Raw genomic sequence first — 16148 nt, 5'->3', positions numbered from 1 at the left:
TTTCTTATTTTTATGCCTCATTACTTGTATTTACTTAACATCTCTTAGTAGTTAATAAACTTGTTTTATTTAAACCAATGTATTTGGAGTGAAGTGTTTGGGAAACTTCATTTGGGATAAAAGGATTTGTGCATAGCATTTTCTATTAATAAAATGATGGACTTTATCTGAGAGGTCTGGGCAATACAAGATGTATATTTCTGGGGAAAAATCTGGGACTGGGAATGTGTTGGGATCACCCTGCAGTATAGTTCAGGTTGATAAAAGCCTAGGTATTACTGGCAGGTTGCAAGTGCACACATACATAGCTGGGAGTGACTTCCATGCCAGAGGCTGAGTGTGAGCAGTCCAGGAGTGGAGGCAACAACAGCAAAGGAGTGTAAAGGGTCCTCTGGGTTAGAGGGGAGGAGTGACACAGTTAGTCACCAGTCACTCAACTAGATTGGGTCTATCAATTGTGCTATGAAGTTATGTTCATGCTCTGAAAAATACCATCCAAGGTAAATATACTTTCGTTTCGAGTTCCTGAATTAGTAAATTCATTATGATAAATCACGCGTCGGCAACGTACGGCACGCGTGCCAAACACAGCACGTGATCCGATTCTGAGTGGCACACGGCTGCCCACTGAGGGGAGGAGGAGGAGGAGCGGCGGAGGGGCCAGAATGCACCACGCTGTGCGAAGAAGCGGGGGAGGGGGAAGCTTGGCTGCCGCAGGACCAAGCTTCTGCCTCTTGCCCCACTCAGCCCCCCCCACCGCTCTCCCCTGCGGGGGCAGGAGGCAGAAGCTTGGTCCTGCGGCAGCCAAGCTTCCCCCTCCCCTGCTTCTTCGCACAACCTGGTGCATTCCGGCCCCGCCTCCTCCCAGAGGAGCAGAGCCGAGCGCAGCGTGCTGGCTGCTCCGTAGAGGAGGCAGAGAGAGGTAGGGACGGGCCTGGGGGAAGGGGGTGGAACAGGTCATATCCCTCCCGGCCCCCGCCATGAGCACCCCCACTAGCCGAGCACCCCAGCCTTCTGCCCTGCACCTCCCCACCCCAACACACCCATCCCTCTGCCCTGCACCCCGCACCCCCCATGACCTCGAGTTGCCCCCAACACCCAGCTTTCTGCCCTGCATCTCCACACACACCCCAGCCCTCTGCCCTGACCTCGAGTCCCCCCCCACACCCAGGCCTCTGCCCTGAACCCCCCCCCCAGCCTTGTGCCATGCACTTCCACACACACCCCAGCCCTTTACCCTGACCTTGAGTCCCCCCCACACCCAGCCCTCTGCCCTGAACCCCCCCACACACCCAGTCTTGTGCCCTGAATCCCCCCAGCCCTCTGCTCTGACCTCGAGTCCCCCCCCACACCCAGCCCTCTGCCCTGAACCCCCCCACACACCCAGTCTTGTGCCCTGAATCCCCCCAGCCCTCTGCTCTGACCTCGAGTCCCCCCCACACCCAGCCCTCTGCCCTGAACCCCCCCCACACCCAGTCTTGTGCCCTGAATCCCCCCAGCCCTCTGCTCTGACCTCGAGTCCCCCCCCACACCCAGCCCTCTGCCCTGAACCCCCCCCACACCCAGTCTTGTGCCCTGAATCCCCCCAGCCCTCTGCTCTGACCTCGAGTCCCCCCCCCACACCCAGCCCTCTGCCCTGAACCCCCCCCACACCCAGTCTTGTGCCCTGAATCCCCCCAGCCCTTTGCCCTGACCTCGAGCCCCCCCCCCCCCCCCAACACCCAGCTCTCTGCCCTGAACCCCCCACCCAGCGGGCTGAGCAGGCTGGCGGCGTAAGATCAGCATTTTAATTTAATTTTAAATGAAGCTTCTTAAACATTTTGAAAACCTTGTTTACTTTACATACAACAATAGTTTAATTATATAATATACACTTAGAGAGAGACCCTTCTAAAAAACGTTAAAATGTATTACCGGCACGCGAAACCTTAAATTAAATTGAATAAATGAAGACTCGGCACACAACTTCTGAAAGGTTGCCTACCCCTGTGATAAATCATTTGCAAATATGGAAATAGGCAGAGGCTGAGGTATTTTGTTTTTTTTGAAAGAAACAGGAAGGTCTATAGAAAAATATAGTAAGAGGTAAAAATATGCAAAAATTACAAATAGGCAGAGATTAAAATCAAGTTATGCACTAGCTAGTTTATGCTACTGCCTCATTTTATCACTTTACCTTCATATTTCCACTCCCTCTTCCCCCCCCCCCCCAATTTTTTGCTACACCCTAGGCCTGGAATAAATATGAGTTCCACACATTCAGTATTCCTATGTTGTACTCAAGAGGATGAATGACCTTGTTTTTAAAGCACTCCCTGAATGACCTTGAACTTAGGGCCATATTTTCAAAAGGGGTCTCCAATTGGGGGTTGAGTAGAGTAGATATCCAAAATTAGTTGACAGTGTTGAAAATGTAGGCCTTAACTTCTATGCCTCAGTTTTCCTCCCAACTACAAAATGGAGATGATAATACCTAGAATACTTACATCTGATGGAGTCCTCTATACACTATTTGCTGTATGGAAACCTGCTCTTGTGAATCATACACTACATTTCTTCAGCTCAGTCTCATAGGCCAACCAAAGGCTGATGGCTTGAAGGGTCAGCAGGACTGCCCCTAAGATCAGAAGGGAGTAGTTCTGCCACACCACACCATGTGAAAGACCCTCAGGGAAAGTTCCCAGCTCCTCATAGGCTTCTGTGGCCCCACCCAGGCTGTATGGCCATGGGGGATGCCCCTCACAATGCTAGCACAGCATGGCTGGACTCTGAACACATTACCACACTGGAGGGACCTGGTGGGCCACAGCTAGGTGAAGAGCAGCGAATGGCTGTCTCAGTAAGATCCACCCCTCATGGAACTTGTCAAGCAATATCATGAAAACAAAAAAACCAAAACAAAAAAGCCAATGCCAGATACTCTCAGATCACTTGTTTCTAAAATTAAATCTGACCAGCTTGAATGGCTGATACTTGACATCTTTTCCTGTTTGAAAATAAACTTTCTATTCCTCTAGCTACTTCTACATCCTGAGGTACACATGCAGTGCTTCATGGAAGGAAAAGAAAACAAACAGGAAGAAGAAACTTTCATTGTCTTTAGAAAGAGCACAGGCCAGGGGCTTAGTTCTTTTGGGAATATATGAACTCACTCTCTTCAGTGGGATAGCATGTGAAAAAATGCAGCTTACTCTAAAATGACTGTGTGTGGTATAAGTGCAAGGGCTGTGGAGAGCTCTCCCATAAATTCCTACACAACTTTGAAAGAACTAACAAGTCACCTGTGAGCTGTGAATCTAATTTTACTATGCAAAAATCTCTGCCCACAGGACCATTTTTGACATGTGTATTCAATTGGTCATACTTCATTGATATAAACAAATTTCTTTGGCTTTCCTGTTAATACCTAAATTTAAAAAATTAATATACATTATTAAAACTATTGATCTCCTGTATATGTAGGCTCTTGAAGAATGATTCCCACTTTGTCTGAGATGTGCAAAAAAGTGTTAGAGGATGTCACTGGTCTGGTATATCATCCTTTTTGTGTTTCGAGTGAAGATGCAGAGAGATTGCATGTAGTGCATTATTCAGTTACCTTGAGAAGGTAAGTAAATAAAAATGCCTCACAATTATGAACTGTGAATTTCATATCATATGATGTTGCCAAATGAAATTTCCCTACCTGAAAATGCAAAAATGTAGCAAATCTTAAAGCTTCTAGAATTGGTATGAAGGGCATGTGGAGATATCTATAGTATTGTGGATCTCCAAACAAGAAAGCACCTGGTTACCTGTGAAGAAAGCAGATGACTGGCTATCAGCCCAACTGGAACATGTGTCTTGTAATTATCATACCGGTTAGTACTAGCACTCACTAGTTCTCTTTATCTCTGTCCCTTAATACCTTTTCCCTCAAACCAAACCACTATGCAGGGATTAATTAGCAGAAGTTATCCTGAGAAGCAGATTCTTTGTTTCGCCTGATATTATTCCTGGACCAAAAAACACTCTGTTAACATGGAGTTAATATTGAGAGTACGTTTTGATAATGTAACACCTTAGAGGGATGTTGTAATTATCTCATCACCAAAAATTCAAAGTTGAGGTTACAATTAAAAATATCAAAATATGTTAATGTATGGAAATGCACAACTAAGGTACCCAAAGAACCTCAATTCTGCCCTGAAGTGATACTGTGCAGTAGCCATACAATTACAGCATGTGGTCCCACATTAGACTAAGTTGATTTTTAAAGACATAATGTTAGACCCTATAGCCCTAGAAGCCAGGCCTGTAGAGCTGCCAGCATCTCCATACTGCCATCAAGCAGCAGCTGTAACCAGCTTGCGGTCCATGGCCCCACAACCTGCTGTGAACACACACCATGGGAAGTCCCACCTCAAGGAGTCTGACAGGCAGCAGCTTCATGGCTCCTGATTGGCTCCCCACCCTATACAAACCCCAGGGGCATTCCAGGAAGCATCCAAGCAACAGTGTGGATCTTCTGTACCTGCCATAATCCTTTCTGCTCCCAAACTCCTGGCTTTGACCTTGACTTGGACTTTGCCTCCTGACCCAGACCCTGAAACTTGGCTGGGACTCAACTTTTGGCATCGACCCAGGCCTGGAGCCTCACTATGAACTCCTCCACTACTCTTTGCCCCTGCTCTGACCCCTGGTCCCAACTGCCCCTGTTGTGATCCTGACACATTCCCCCTCCCCCCGCCCCATCACAAGACTCTCTCCAGTCTTGCACAGCTATGCAGGAGACCGAACACAGTCTGGCCTTTTATAATTTTTCATTGCCGCACATGTCAGACTATATATTAAAAAAAAGCTTGTGGCTTTCAATGTACAACACAGATTTTATATAACTGATTTATGGCAGGGTGCTTTTCTTTGTACTACATTTAAAAAGACCATGGGCAGAGTGTGTTCTCATTTACACATATATAAACCTGACAGTGGAGTTACTCCAGTTTTACACCTATGCAAATAAGAACAGAATCTGGCTCACAGTGCAAAACTAATAAAGCTAGTGCTGTCAAATGTAGAGTAGTGTATTAAAGGATAGATCTCTGATACACAGAGCCCTCTATCTATAAATATTGACTTGTGGCTTTTGTAACTTCAAGACTGAGTATCCCATCATGATGAACTCAAGGTTTTCAGGGTCATATTTTGGTGCATTGGCATTTTGCAACTGGTGCCCAAACAGGCTTTATTTCCAGAGCACGAGAGGAGCCTCTGGTAAACGACAGTTTTTGAATCATAAGTCAGCACTAATGCACTGCTAATGGCAAAACCGCATTCTCAGCAAAGGTTATTAAGCTAAATAAAGTTAGTGTTTTTCTTTTCAAATGTCTATTAAGACTATTTCTCCACAGAGTGAAGGACCCTTCTAATAACAACGTGGAGATGGTAAGAATGCATTTGAAGACTATCTGACATTGTGGGTTTTCCCTTTCCTATTGCCAGTTCTATTTAACGCTTTGGAGATTAGATGTAACATACAGAGCAAGGACAGAGCCTGTAGAGCTTCCACAGAAAGTTGGAGAAGGGAAGGGGAGGATCCTCTGAAGGGCGCACTGAAGGAACAATTAGAGAGGCAGGAAGTGAACCAGAAGAGGACAGACTCACGTGAGCCAAGGGAAGACTTCAAGAAAAGAACATGCATGACTGTCAAAGTCAACTGACAGGTGAAGGAGGAGGATTGTCATGGGATAATCTACTCACCACTGGAGCACTTCCTCGTGGCTGCATCTGGGGATTAGCTCTGCCAGTCTGACACCCCTTCCTGCAGGTGCTCATTCCATCTCTCTCTTGGGACTCAACTGCTCCCTCTTCATGGCTTGGCCATCCAACCAGATCACTGTAGTTTCCCGCTTCTGGGGTGATTTGCATACCAAAGTCTCTGTACCAACTGTCTTAGAATCATAGAAGATTAGGATTGGAAGAGACCTCAGGAGCTCAAAGCAAGACCAACCCCAACTAAATCATCCCAGCCAGGGCTTTGTCAAGCTGGGCCTTAAAAACCTCTAAGGATGAAGATTCCACCACCTCCCTAAGTAACCCATTCCAGTGCTTCACCACCCCCCTAGTGAAATAGTTTTTCCTAATATCCAACCTAGACTTCCCCCACTGTAACTTGAGACCATTGCTTCTTGTTCTGTCATCTGCCACCACTGAGAACAGCCTAGCTCCATCCTCTTTGCACCCCCTCTTCAGGTAGGGGAAGGCTGCAATCAGATCCCCCCTCACTCTTCTCTTCTGCAGACTAAACAAGCCCAGTTCCCTCAGCCTCTCCTCATAAGTCATGTGCTCCAGCCCCTAATCATTTTCGTTGCCCTCTGCTGGACTTTCTCCAATTTGTCCACATCCTTTCTGTAGTGGAGACCCCAAAACTGGACGCAAAACTCCAGATGTGGCCTCACCAATGCCAAATAGAGGGGAATAATCACTTCCCTTGATCTGCTGGCAATGCTCCTACTTATGCAGCCCAATATGCCGTTAGCCTTCTGGGCAACAAGGGCACTCTGTTGACTCATATCCAGCTTCTCGTCCACTGTAATCCCTAGGTCTTTTTCTGCAGAACTTCCGCTTAGTAGTCAGTCCCCAGCCTGTAGCAGTGCATGGGTTTCTTCCGTCCTAAGTGCAAGACTCTGCTCTTGTCCTTCTTGAACCTCATCAGATTTCTTTTGGCCCAATCCTCCAATTTGTCTAGGTCACTCTGGACTCTATCCCTACCCTCCAGTGTATCTACCTTAGTGTCATCTGTGATCTTGCTGAGGGTGCAATCCATCATATAATCCAGATCATTAATGAAGATGTTGAACAAAACAGGACAGACCCCTGGGGCACTCCACTTGATACCGGCTACCAACTAGACATTGAACCGTTGATCACTACCTGTTGAGCCCGACGAGCTAGCTAGCTTTCTATCCACCTTATAGTCCATTCACCCAATCCATACTTTTTAAATTTGCTGGTAAGAATACTGTGGGACACCGTATCAAAAGCTTTGCTAAAGTCAAGATATATCATATCGACTGCTTTCCCCATATCCACAGAGCCAGTTATCTCATCATAGAAGGCAATCAGGTTGGTCTGGTATGACTTGCCCTTGGTGAATCCATGTTGACTGATCCTGATCATCTTCCTCTCTTCCAAGTGCTTCAAAATGGATTCCTTGATGACCTGCTCCATGATTTTTCCAGTGACGGAGGTGAGGCTGACCGGTCTGTAGTTCCCCGGATTCTCCTTCTTCCTTTTTTAATGATGGGCACTATATTTGCTTTTTTCCAGTCGTCTGGGACTTCCCTCCAATCGCCACAAGTTTTCAAAGATAATGGCTAATGGCTCTGCAATCACACCAGCCAACTCCCTCAGCACCCTCGGATGCATGTACTTCAATGCTATCCATACAACAACAACATGACAACCACCGACGACACCGTCGATCTCTCCTTGCAGCCAAACCCCTCTCCCATGCCCATCCCCTCCCAGAGAAACAGTCAACAAATGCCCCATTCTAATACAACAATTGATCACTTCACTGGAAAAAAAAATCAAATTTGGGATCCGCCTGCCACCGTCTTTGCCCAAATGCTGGTTGGATACGACGGATCAACCATGTTTCCTTCAGGTGATGCAATGATAAGCTCCCAATGGTATGCTCCATAAGAGCCACAGAACTCCCACATCCAGTGCCAGCCCTTCCTGCCCCCAAAACTGGGCAACATCTTTTTAAACTCCCCCTGCCAAACACACGCACACAAAAAATACTGACCCTCAATGCTGCCATTTCCCCAGTGGCTGCTAGGGGAACCTGGGCCTGCCCTCATCTCTGGGTTCCGGGCCAGGGACCCTACAACCAGCAGCTAAGGTCTGCACTGTCCAACACTCTTCTGTTCTTTCCTATGTTGTATGTATCAGGCTCCTTTTCTACCCTCCTCCAGGCATAGCCCTTCCCTGTGGCTCCATGCTTCCTCCTCTCCCTAACCTTAGAGATTGACTGCAGACCTCCTCTCGGCAGCCTCCTTCTGCCTTCAGCTAGCTGGCTTTATACAAGCCCTGCCTGTTCCTGTCCAGGTGAGCTTCATCCTTTAATCAGTCCTCATTGCTCCCTGGCTCCTCCTCTAGGTGCAGCCTAGGCAGGTTAATTGACCCACCTAACACCTTAACCCCTTCAGGGGCTGGTGTGGGACGAAAACCCCATCACAAGGATGGCGCACTGTTTCTGAGATCGATCTAGAGAGAGGTCATTAGAGACTTTGGTGAGAATAGTTTCAGTGGATTGCAAGGGGTGGAAGCCAGATTGAAGAGGGGCTAGGATGGAATTTGAGGAGAAGAACTCCAGACACTGAGTGTAAACAGTGTGTTCAATGATATTAGAGATGAAAGTGAGAAGGGAGGTGGGGTGGAAGTTGGAGAGGCAAGTGTGGTGTCGGGTGGAGGTTTTTTTAAGATGGGAGAGACTAACACATGCTTGTATTGTGAGGGAAAAGAGCTGGAGGAGAGTGAGAGACTAAGGAGAAGAGTAAGAGAAGGTTTTTCTCTTGCCTCATCATGTATGGACTTTGCAGTTGTTCATAAATACATGATTTTGTTGCTGTTTTGGACGAAGCTACGTAAACATGGAAGGGAAGACTGAAGGAATGAGTTTTACAGTTTGTTCTGAAGGTGCTTAAGTTCATGGTCATTCTGGTTTCTTCCAGACATGAGCTGCATACTTGTGTGCATCTTGCCTAGAAGACTTGCATGGGCCTTAGACAAAGCAGTGTAGCACAATGCATTGCAGATGTCAGCATTCATTGGTGCTTTACCCTTTAGGAAGTGTTTTACTTAAAACATCTGTCTAATAAAGTTTAACAAACAGTGAACAATATGCTAGCCCACCAGAAAATTGGACACCTATGGAACAGACAAGCCACAGTAGATCCAAGGGGCTGTTATTTTAGATTATTGGAAAAGATTTTTTCCAGCACTATTTTCATGGGCTAGGTCTTGGTTTTTCTTTGTTGCAGAGAGGGGAAATAACAAACAAGATTTCACCATTTTTCTTTTTTGTAAAATTTCATTGAGTATCCCCAAGTTCTTATAATGTATGGCAGGATCTAGCAAGAGGGGCAGGGGGATCAGGGTCATACTACATCTGATCCTCTCTTGGCTCTAAATCTGAGCTTGTGTGAATAGTTGCACAAGGAAATTGGTTAGACTGCCGCACAAACCTGGAAGCAAGCTCTGTAGGCCCTCCATGTGTTATAGCCATGTGAGGATCTAACACTCAGTGGGTTCGTGTAGGAAGGAGACACACATGCTCAGATCACAAAATGAACAAGAATCTTTACTCCCAGCCTGGAAGAGATGAAGTCAGACATGCGTTAGAGCAGGGCTTAAATTCAGCCAGAGCCATATAGAACAGAGCTCCAGTACATTTTTTCAAACCCGTGGGAGCCCTGGTGTGCCTAAGTGGGCTGAAGCCCAGAGCTCTGAGCTCCAGGAAATTTAAGACCTGGGTCAGAGGGAATACAAGGTAGTTCAGTTAAAGGGATTACACTGAACAATAGATAACACTGTTAGGGTACAACATGAGTTAGAATCCCAAACACTCTCCCCCTGCAGACTGGAATTCTGAGTAGGTGCCTTCTGTTAAGGGCTTTCCCTTCACCCTCCCCTGGTTCTTGTCATGAAGACAGAAAGCAGAAGACCAGAAGTCCGAAGTGCAGGCAATGCTGTGCTTATTGGGGTTAATCATGCAAGCATATCCATAGCTCTGCATGCTGATAGAGCTTTTTTCCCAGAGTCCCCCTTCCCTTCCTTAGCAGGGATAATTATATCTGTAGTGCACACCCTTGGTCACACCCCTTACATTTATGGTCATGTTCTGTTTTGGAAGGTCTTGGGTCTAGGGGCTTTGGTACCACCTCTTTTGTATTCCATGGGAAGGGTAAGGAGTGAGGTTGTTCTTCAGTCAGGGACAGGCATTTCTTTGGCGTTTAGTGTTTCTTATACCTTCCCCCCCCCATCCTCCCCACTAGACCTAGTCTTGGGAGAGGAGTTCAGGCAGGACTGTCCTTCAAGTGTGCGCTCGTATATTACACTCCCACTCTATCCAGCTCTATCTCTTATCTCTTCTCCACCCATCTGCTTGTGGGCAGATGTAACACACAGTGTCTTTGTTCTTTCTTCACACATATTAGTAAAAATAGAAAAATATCAAAAGTCAAATGGGCAAACAAGACCCAAAATTCTATCTCGGGCAAATATATAGGCCTGATTACTACATGATCATCACTAATACTCCTAACACTTATTACAGACCTGTGTCTGAGTAGTCCCTTCTGAGTCCCACTGTGTCTTGCTGAGCCCTAGCTTAGTCACCTGGCTACCTTCGGGCCATTAACTGGGTTTCCAGAGACTTTCTCACAATAGTCCCTTTTCAGACTGCTTTTCCTGGCTCCTCCCTTTCTGGGTCTTTATACCATCCTGGCTCAGGCCTCCTTTTCTCCCAACTGGATCCCTGGAGCCTCCTCCTCTCTCTTTAAGCCAGAAGCTGGCTCTCTCTCATATGAAAAGTTTCTTTCTCAGACCAAACCGTGGAGCTTCCCCTGCTCCCCTCAGCATCACAGATGCTGCCTCAACATCTTCCAAGCTGTCTCCCATCTCTAGTTCCAACTCTATCATGATCTGATTGGCTGTGGGGAAAGGACTCAGCTGTGCATCAAAACATCAGTCTCTGACAAGTCCCAAAGTTGTAGCAGCTCTGCCTACTGATGGAGAGGACAGTTGTGCTCCTTTCAAAGTCCATTACAATATCCTTCCTTCCACATGTGCAATACGGAATAGAGCTGAAAAGTCCATATCTTGCAAAGCAGCTATGTTGCGTATTCTCCTTCCTCCATAACTTTAATAACTGCCTTTCTTCCCTCTTCAGCATCTATGGTGAATCTATAGGTGAGAGATGAGGTCAAAGAAAAGGGGAAGAAGTTAGAGGCTATATGATGCATGTTCCTCTTCCTGTCCATCAGAAACTACACTTTCAAGTGTCATGACACTGAAAAGTGACTCTGTAAAAGCAGTTTCATGAGATTCCATGTTTATCTCCTGTTGATTTTCTCCTATTACTGCCAATTCCAACTCTTCCCCATCCCACTCTATCTTCTTTTGAACAGCACAGCATCTGACTCATCTCTCTTTTCCCTCTCCGTGGTGCTGTCTTCTACCATCCACCTAATCCCTCCCCAACAGCCTTCTGTTTTGACCCTGGCGCACAGTCTCTCTCTCTCTCTGCCTCCCTTTCCTTGCAGTCTCCCACACATATCTTCAGTGACTTCAACTTTGAAAGCTTATCCAACCTCTTAGCTACACATTCCTTGCCTTCCTTTCTCTTCAGTTGACCTGTAGGTTGGGTACAACTCTCCCATTCAAGAAAAGGGCCATTCACTTGACTTGGTCTTCACCAAGCAGTGCTCTCTCTCACTGAGTTCCTCCTCTAACCATCACCTGGTCTCTTTTGACATTGCCCATTGCACGCTGATGACTTCTTATCTGCTCTCAGCTCTCTCCTCCTTGACCTCTTGCCTTTCTTCCATCAATATGGTTGTTTATTCTTTCTATTCCTTACTCCTCCACCCGTGACTTTTCTCCCTCTCTCTCCTGCCAGCCCCAAGCTGTGGTTCATCCCCAACACCTGCTTCCTCCATTCCTGCTCTTGTGCTGTGGACTGTCTCTGGTGAAAGTCCCATGAACAGGCTGACTTCCTTCACTACAAATTTGTTCTCTCCTCCTTCAGTTCTGCCATCATCCTAGCTAAGCAGCTCTACTTCTCAAATTAATGGAATCCCATGTCCTTTATCCTAGCTGCCTTTCCCCACCTTTGTCTCACTCTTCAAACCCTTCCATTCTCCTGCTTCCACTTCTCTCTTTGAACAGGATCTTGCCAATTTCTTCCAAGAAAAAAAATGATAAAATGACATGACTTTCCCCCTCCCTTCAGCTCAGCTTCCCTTCCCCTACCACAAGGGTCTCCTCCTTCTCCCCTGCCACAGATGCAGAAGTGTCTTGTCTGCTCTCTTCCTCTGATCCCACCATTTGCCCCAGTGACCCCATTCCATTCCATCTCCTGAAATCTCCTGTGCCCAATCCCTCACTTTCCTTTGGCTCTTCCCCTCACAATACAAGCATGCTTTAGTCGAGTGGTTCACAAAGCTGGTCCACTGCTGATTCAGGGAAAGCCCCCGGTGGGCTGGACTGGTTTGTTTACCTGCTGTGTCCACAGGTTCGGCTGATCACGGCTCCCACTGGCTGCGGTTCGCCGCTCCAGGCCAATGGGGGCTGCGGGAAGCCGCGGCCAGCACGTCCCTAGGCCCGCGCCACTTCCTGCAGCCCCCATTAGCCTGGAGCGGAGAACCGCGGCCAGTGGGAGCCTTGATCGGCCGAACCTGTGGACGCAGCAGGTAAACAAACCGGCCCAGCCCACCAGGGGCTTTCCCTGAACAAGCGGCAGTCCGGCTTTGAAAACCACTGCTTTAGTCTCTTCCATCTTAAAAAACACCACCCTTAAGCCCTCTTGCTTCTCCAAAAGCCACCCCAACTCCCTTTCATCTCTAAACTCACTGAACACGCTGTTAAAAATCACTGTCTGGAGTTCCTGTCCTTTAATTCCATCCAACACCCTCTCCAATCCAGCTTCCACCCATTGCACTCAACTGAAACCATTCTCACCAAAGTCTTTTCCTAGCTAAACCTCAAAACCAGTACTCCATCCTCATCTTCCTTCACCAGGCAGACATCTTTGACACAGTAGGTCAAGCTCTTTTCCTCCATTGGCTTCCATGATTTTGTCCTCTCGGTTCTCCTCCCACCTCTCTAATTGCCCCCTCAAAGTATCCTTCTGAGGAGCCTCTTCATCACTCTACCAACTGTCTGCGATGGTGCCACAAGGCTTTATCCTTGATACCTTTCTCTACACCTTATTTCTGGGTAACCTCATTCGTAAACAAAAATTCAGCAACCCTCTCTATGCTGATGACTCACAGATCTACCTCTCTATGACAGACCTGTCTCCTTCTGTTCAAACTAAAATCTCAGCCTGTCTCTCTGACATCTCATGGATGTCTAGCTGTCAGCTGAAGCTCAGTATAGCTAAACCAGAGCTCTGATCTTCCACCCACCTGTCTACCCATCACCATTACTTCCTTTCTCGGTCGCTATGGAAGGCACCGCAATCTTGCCTGCCACTCAGAGCCATAACCTAAGAATCCTCACATACAGTCTCTGTCTAGACCTTGCAGATTCTTTCTGCATAATCTCTAAAATACAACTTTGCTTATCCAGCCACACAGCTAAAACTTTTGTCCATGCTCTCATCTCAATTACTGCACATCCTTCCCTCTGGCCTTGACAAATGCAATCTCATCCTCGGTTGTATCCATTCAGAATGCTGCTGCAAAGATCATTTTCTTAGCCCATTGTTTTGACTACATCATCCCTCTCTTTGTATCCCTTCATTTGCTCCCCATCTCTATCACACCAAACATAAGCCACTTAGCTTCTCTTTCAAGGCCCTTCAGTGTCTATCCTCAGCCCAGCTATTATCTCTCACTCACTCTCAAGATGTCAACTTCTCCTTCCTATTGGCCCATGATGTCATCTTTCATCGCCCACTTATTAGATATTCAAAAAAGCACCTTCATGCTTTCCCCTGTGCTGCCCCTCATGCTTGGGAGGAGCTCCCTGTAAATATATGCAAAGCTACCTCATTAGCCTGCTTCAAATCCCTCCTTAAAACTCTCCTCTGCCAGGAAAGTTACAAAACATCTTGACAACGATTAGAACACTAGTGTGGTGAGACCACTGCCTATTAAGCTGACCAACATTTTCTCATTGTTTCCTTGTAATCCCTTTTGCTGTTACATGGATAAAGACAGGCCAAGACAAAGACACAGAGGGGATATGATTGCTGTCTAGGAATACACCAGGGAGGGAGAAGAGCTATTTAAGCTAAAGGACAATGTTTGCTCAAGAACAAGTGGGTATAAACTGGCCATGAATAAACTTATTCTGGAGATTAGAAGAAGATTGTTGGAACAGCCTCCCATTAGGAGGAGTGGGGCCAAACACCTAACTAATTTTAAGATGTAGCTTGACAAGTTTATGAGATTATATGATAGCGTTCCCTGCGGTAGCAGGGGATTAGACTCAATGTCTCAGGAGGGCCCATCCAGTCCTATGTCCCTATGTTTCTTTGTTGTCTCTTGTTCTTACAAGCATCTGTGCTAAGTGCTGTACAAACAACAGGGTCATGGTCCATGACTGGAGCTCCTAGGTACTAATACAACTCATTTTAGGACATGAAAGTGCTGTGCTCTCTGACTCACACATCCCCACCTGGGGGTACACATTCTGCAAGAGAAACAATTCTGTTGATGCACAGTAAGAAATAGCACCTCATTCCTTTTCCTTTAGCTGAATGCGCTCAGCGGTGCTATCTTGAGTAGAAATATTAGAAATCTGACATTATTTGCTAAAATCACCAGCTGTGACCCCCAAATAGACACAGGGAGACCATCTCTTCAGTAAGAAAATCCTATTTATATATAGCCACTTTTCTGACAATAAAGCAGTCTAAATTACTGCTCACACGTAGCAGTAACTCCCTTCTGTAGGCTGTCACCACTGCAGAGTGGACCTGTATATATGGGGTTGGGAGGAGTGTGACACATAGCAATTCAATATAGCTAGAATCAGGGCCACAAGAAGCATGCTACACAAAAGGTTTGGCCTTCATAGACATCTGTCTTATAAACATCTACCTCAGCAGTCAGCACCACCTTTTTGGCTATTCCGCCTCCTGGACCTTTCCAGTTGTGGAGGGCAGGATAGTGCAGAAAAAGAGAAGACACAATTCCTTGGAAACAGAAAGAGAGGAAGTCCTGGTGAGCAGAGAAGGAGTACCACCTAGAAAGCAGATGGAGCCTTGAATAAACAAGCTAAGGATAAGAAATAGAGCTAAGGGATCAACTCTCAGAAATCCATTTATTATTAATTATTATTATTTATTATTTATTAAATAGCATCCAAAAGCCCCAATCGGGACTGAGGTCCCATTGTGCTAGGTAGTGTGCAAATGCACAGTAAGATATGATCTTTGCTTGAAGAGCTTACAGTTCAGGGCTCCAACTCATGCTTAAAGTTTAGCAGATATGTAAATGTTTGCAGGATCGGGGTCTAAAGCCTCAAAACAGCAACTGAGTCTTCCAGGACACAAGGGTCCACCTGGGTCAAAACACTGATCTAGCCTCCTGCTGCCCGGTTTACCTTTAATGACCTCCCAATAAAGCCAGTGAAGCTGCTGAAGTATTTGTCTTTTGTGAAAAGTAATTAAATACCAAATTAATGCTTTGGAGATTAACATGAGCTGTACGGCTGTGTGGGGAAAATATTCCATTCTCAAACGATTAGCTAGCTGAATAAAAGTGTCAGGGAGATTCTTAGAAATAGGGCTTTAAACTGTTTTAGATAGAACTATCAATATAGGAGTCTCTCTGTAGTGACTTATTTCAATAGGCTTTTGTTAATTATTTTCTCTCTCCTTTTCTTCCCATTTCCATCTTTATTACAAAGTTACTTCTATCATTAGCATCATCCACTTGTACCAAGCAGCAGTCCTTGAAAGCATCCTCATACGAGGGTCCTGCAATGTAATGCTGGCTGTTTTGAAAGCTCAATGGGGGAAAGTTGCATTAATATGTCCCACTTGATTTTTTTTCATCCCCAGGTGGCATCTGTCCCAACAATGACCCTATATTATAGTGTGTCAAGGTCCCAAAAGCTGTTATTCACTAAAGAACAGATATTACTAAATTAAAGGAAATCAATGACTTTTTGTGTATGTGTGTGTGAATGTGTGTGACACAGACACATGCGTTCTTATTTTACTTATAGTCAGGACACTTTATCTGCTTTCTATCTAAGGTGACACCACAAATAACAAAGACTATTTTTTAAAGCTACAGAGAAAGTGAATTTTTTAATAAAGAAAGGATCTGTATAGGAGATTTAACTTTCTTTAATTCCTCAAATCTCCTTGCCAAATACGATAACATTATGAGATTTCTTGACACTTTTTACTTACCATGTAT

Source organism: Chrysemys picta, chromosome 1 (assembly GCF_011386835.1).
Source record: "Chrysemys picta bellii isolate R12L10 chromosome 1, ASM1138683v2, whole genome shotgun sequence".
In the NCBI taxonomy this organism is placed as follows: domain Eukaryota; kingdom Metazoa; phylum Chordata; order Testudines; family Emydidae; genus Chrysemys; species Chrysemys picta.
Note: the sequence above shows the minus strand (reverse complement) of the source record.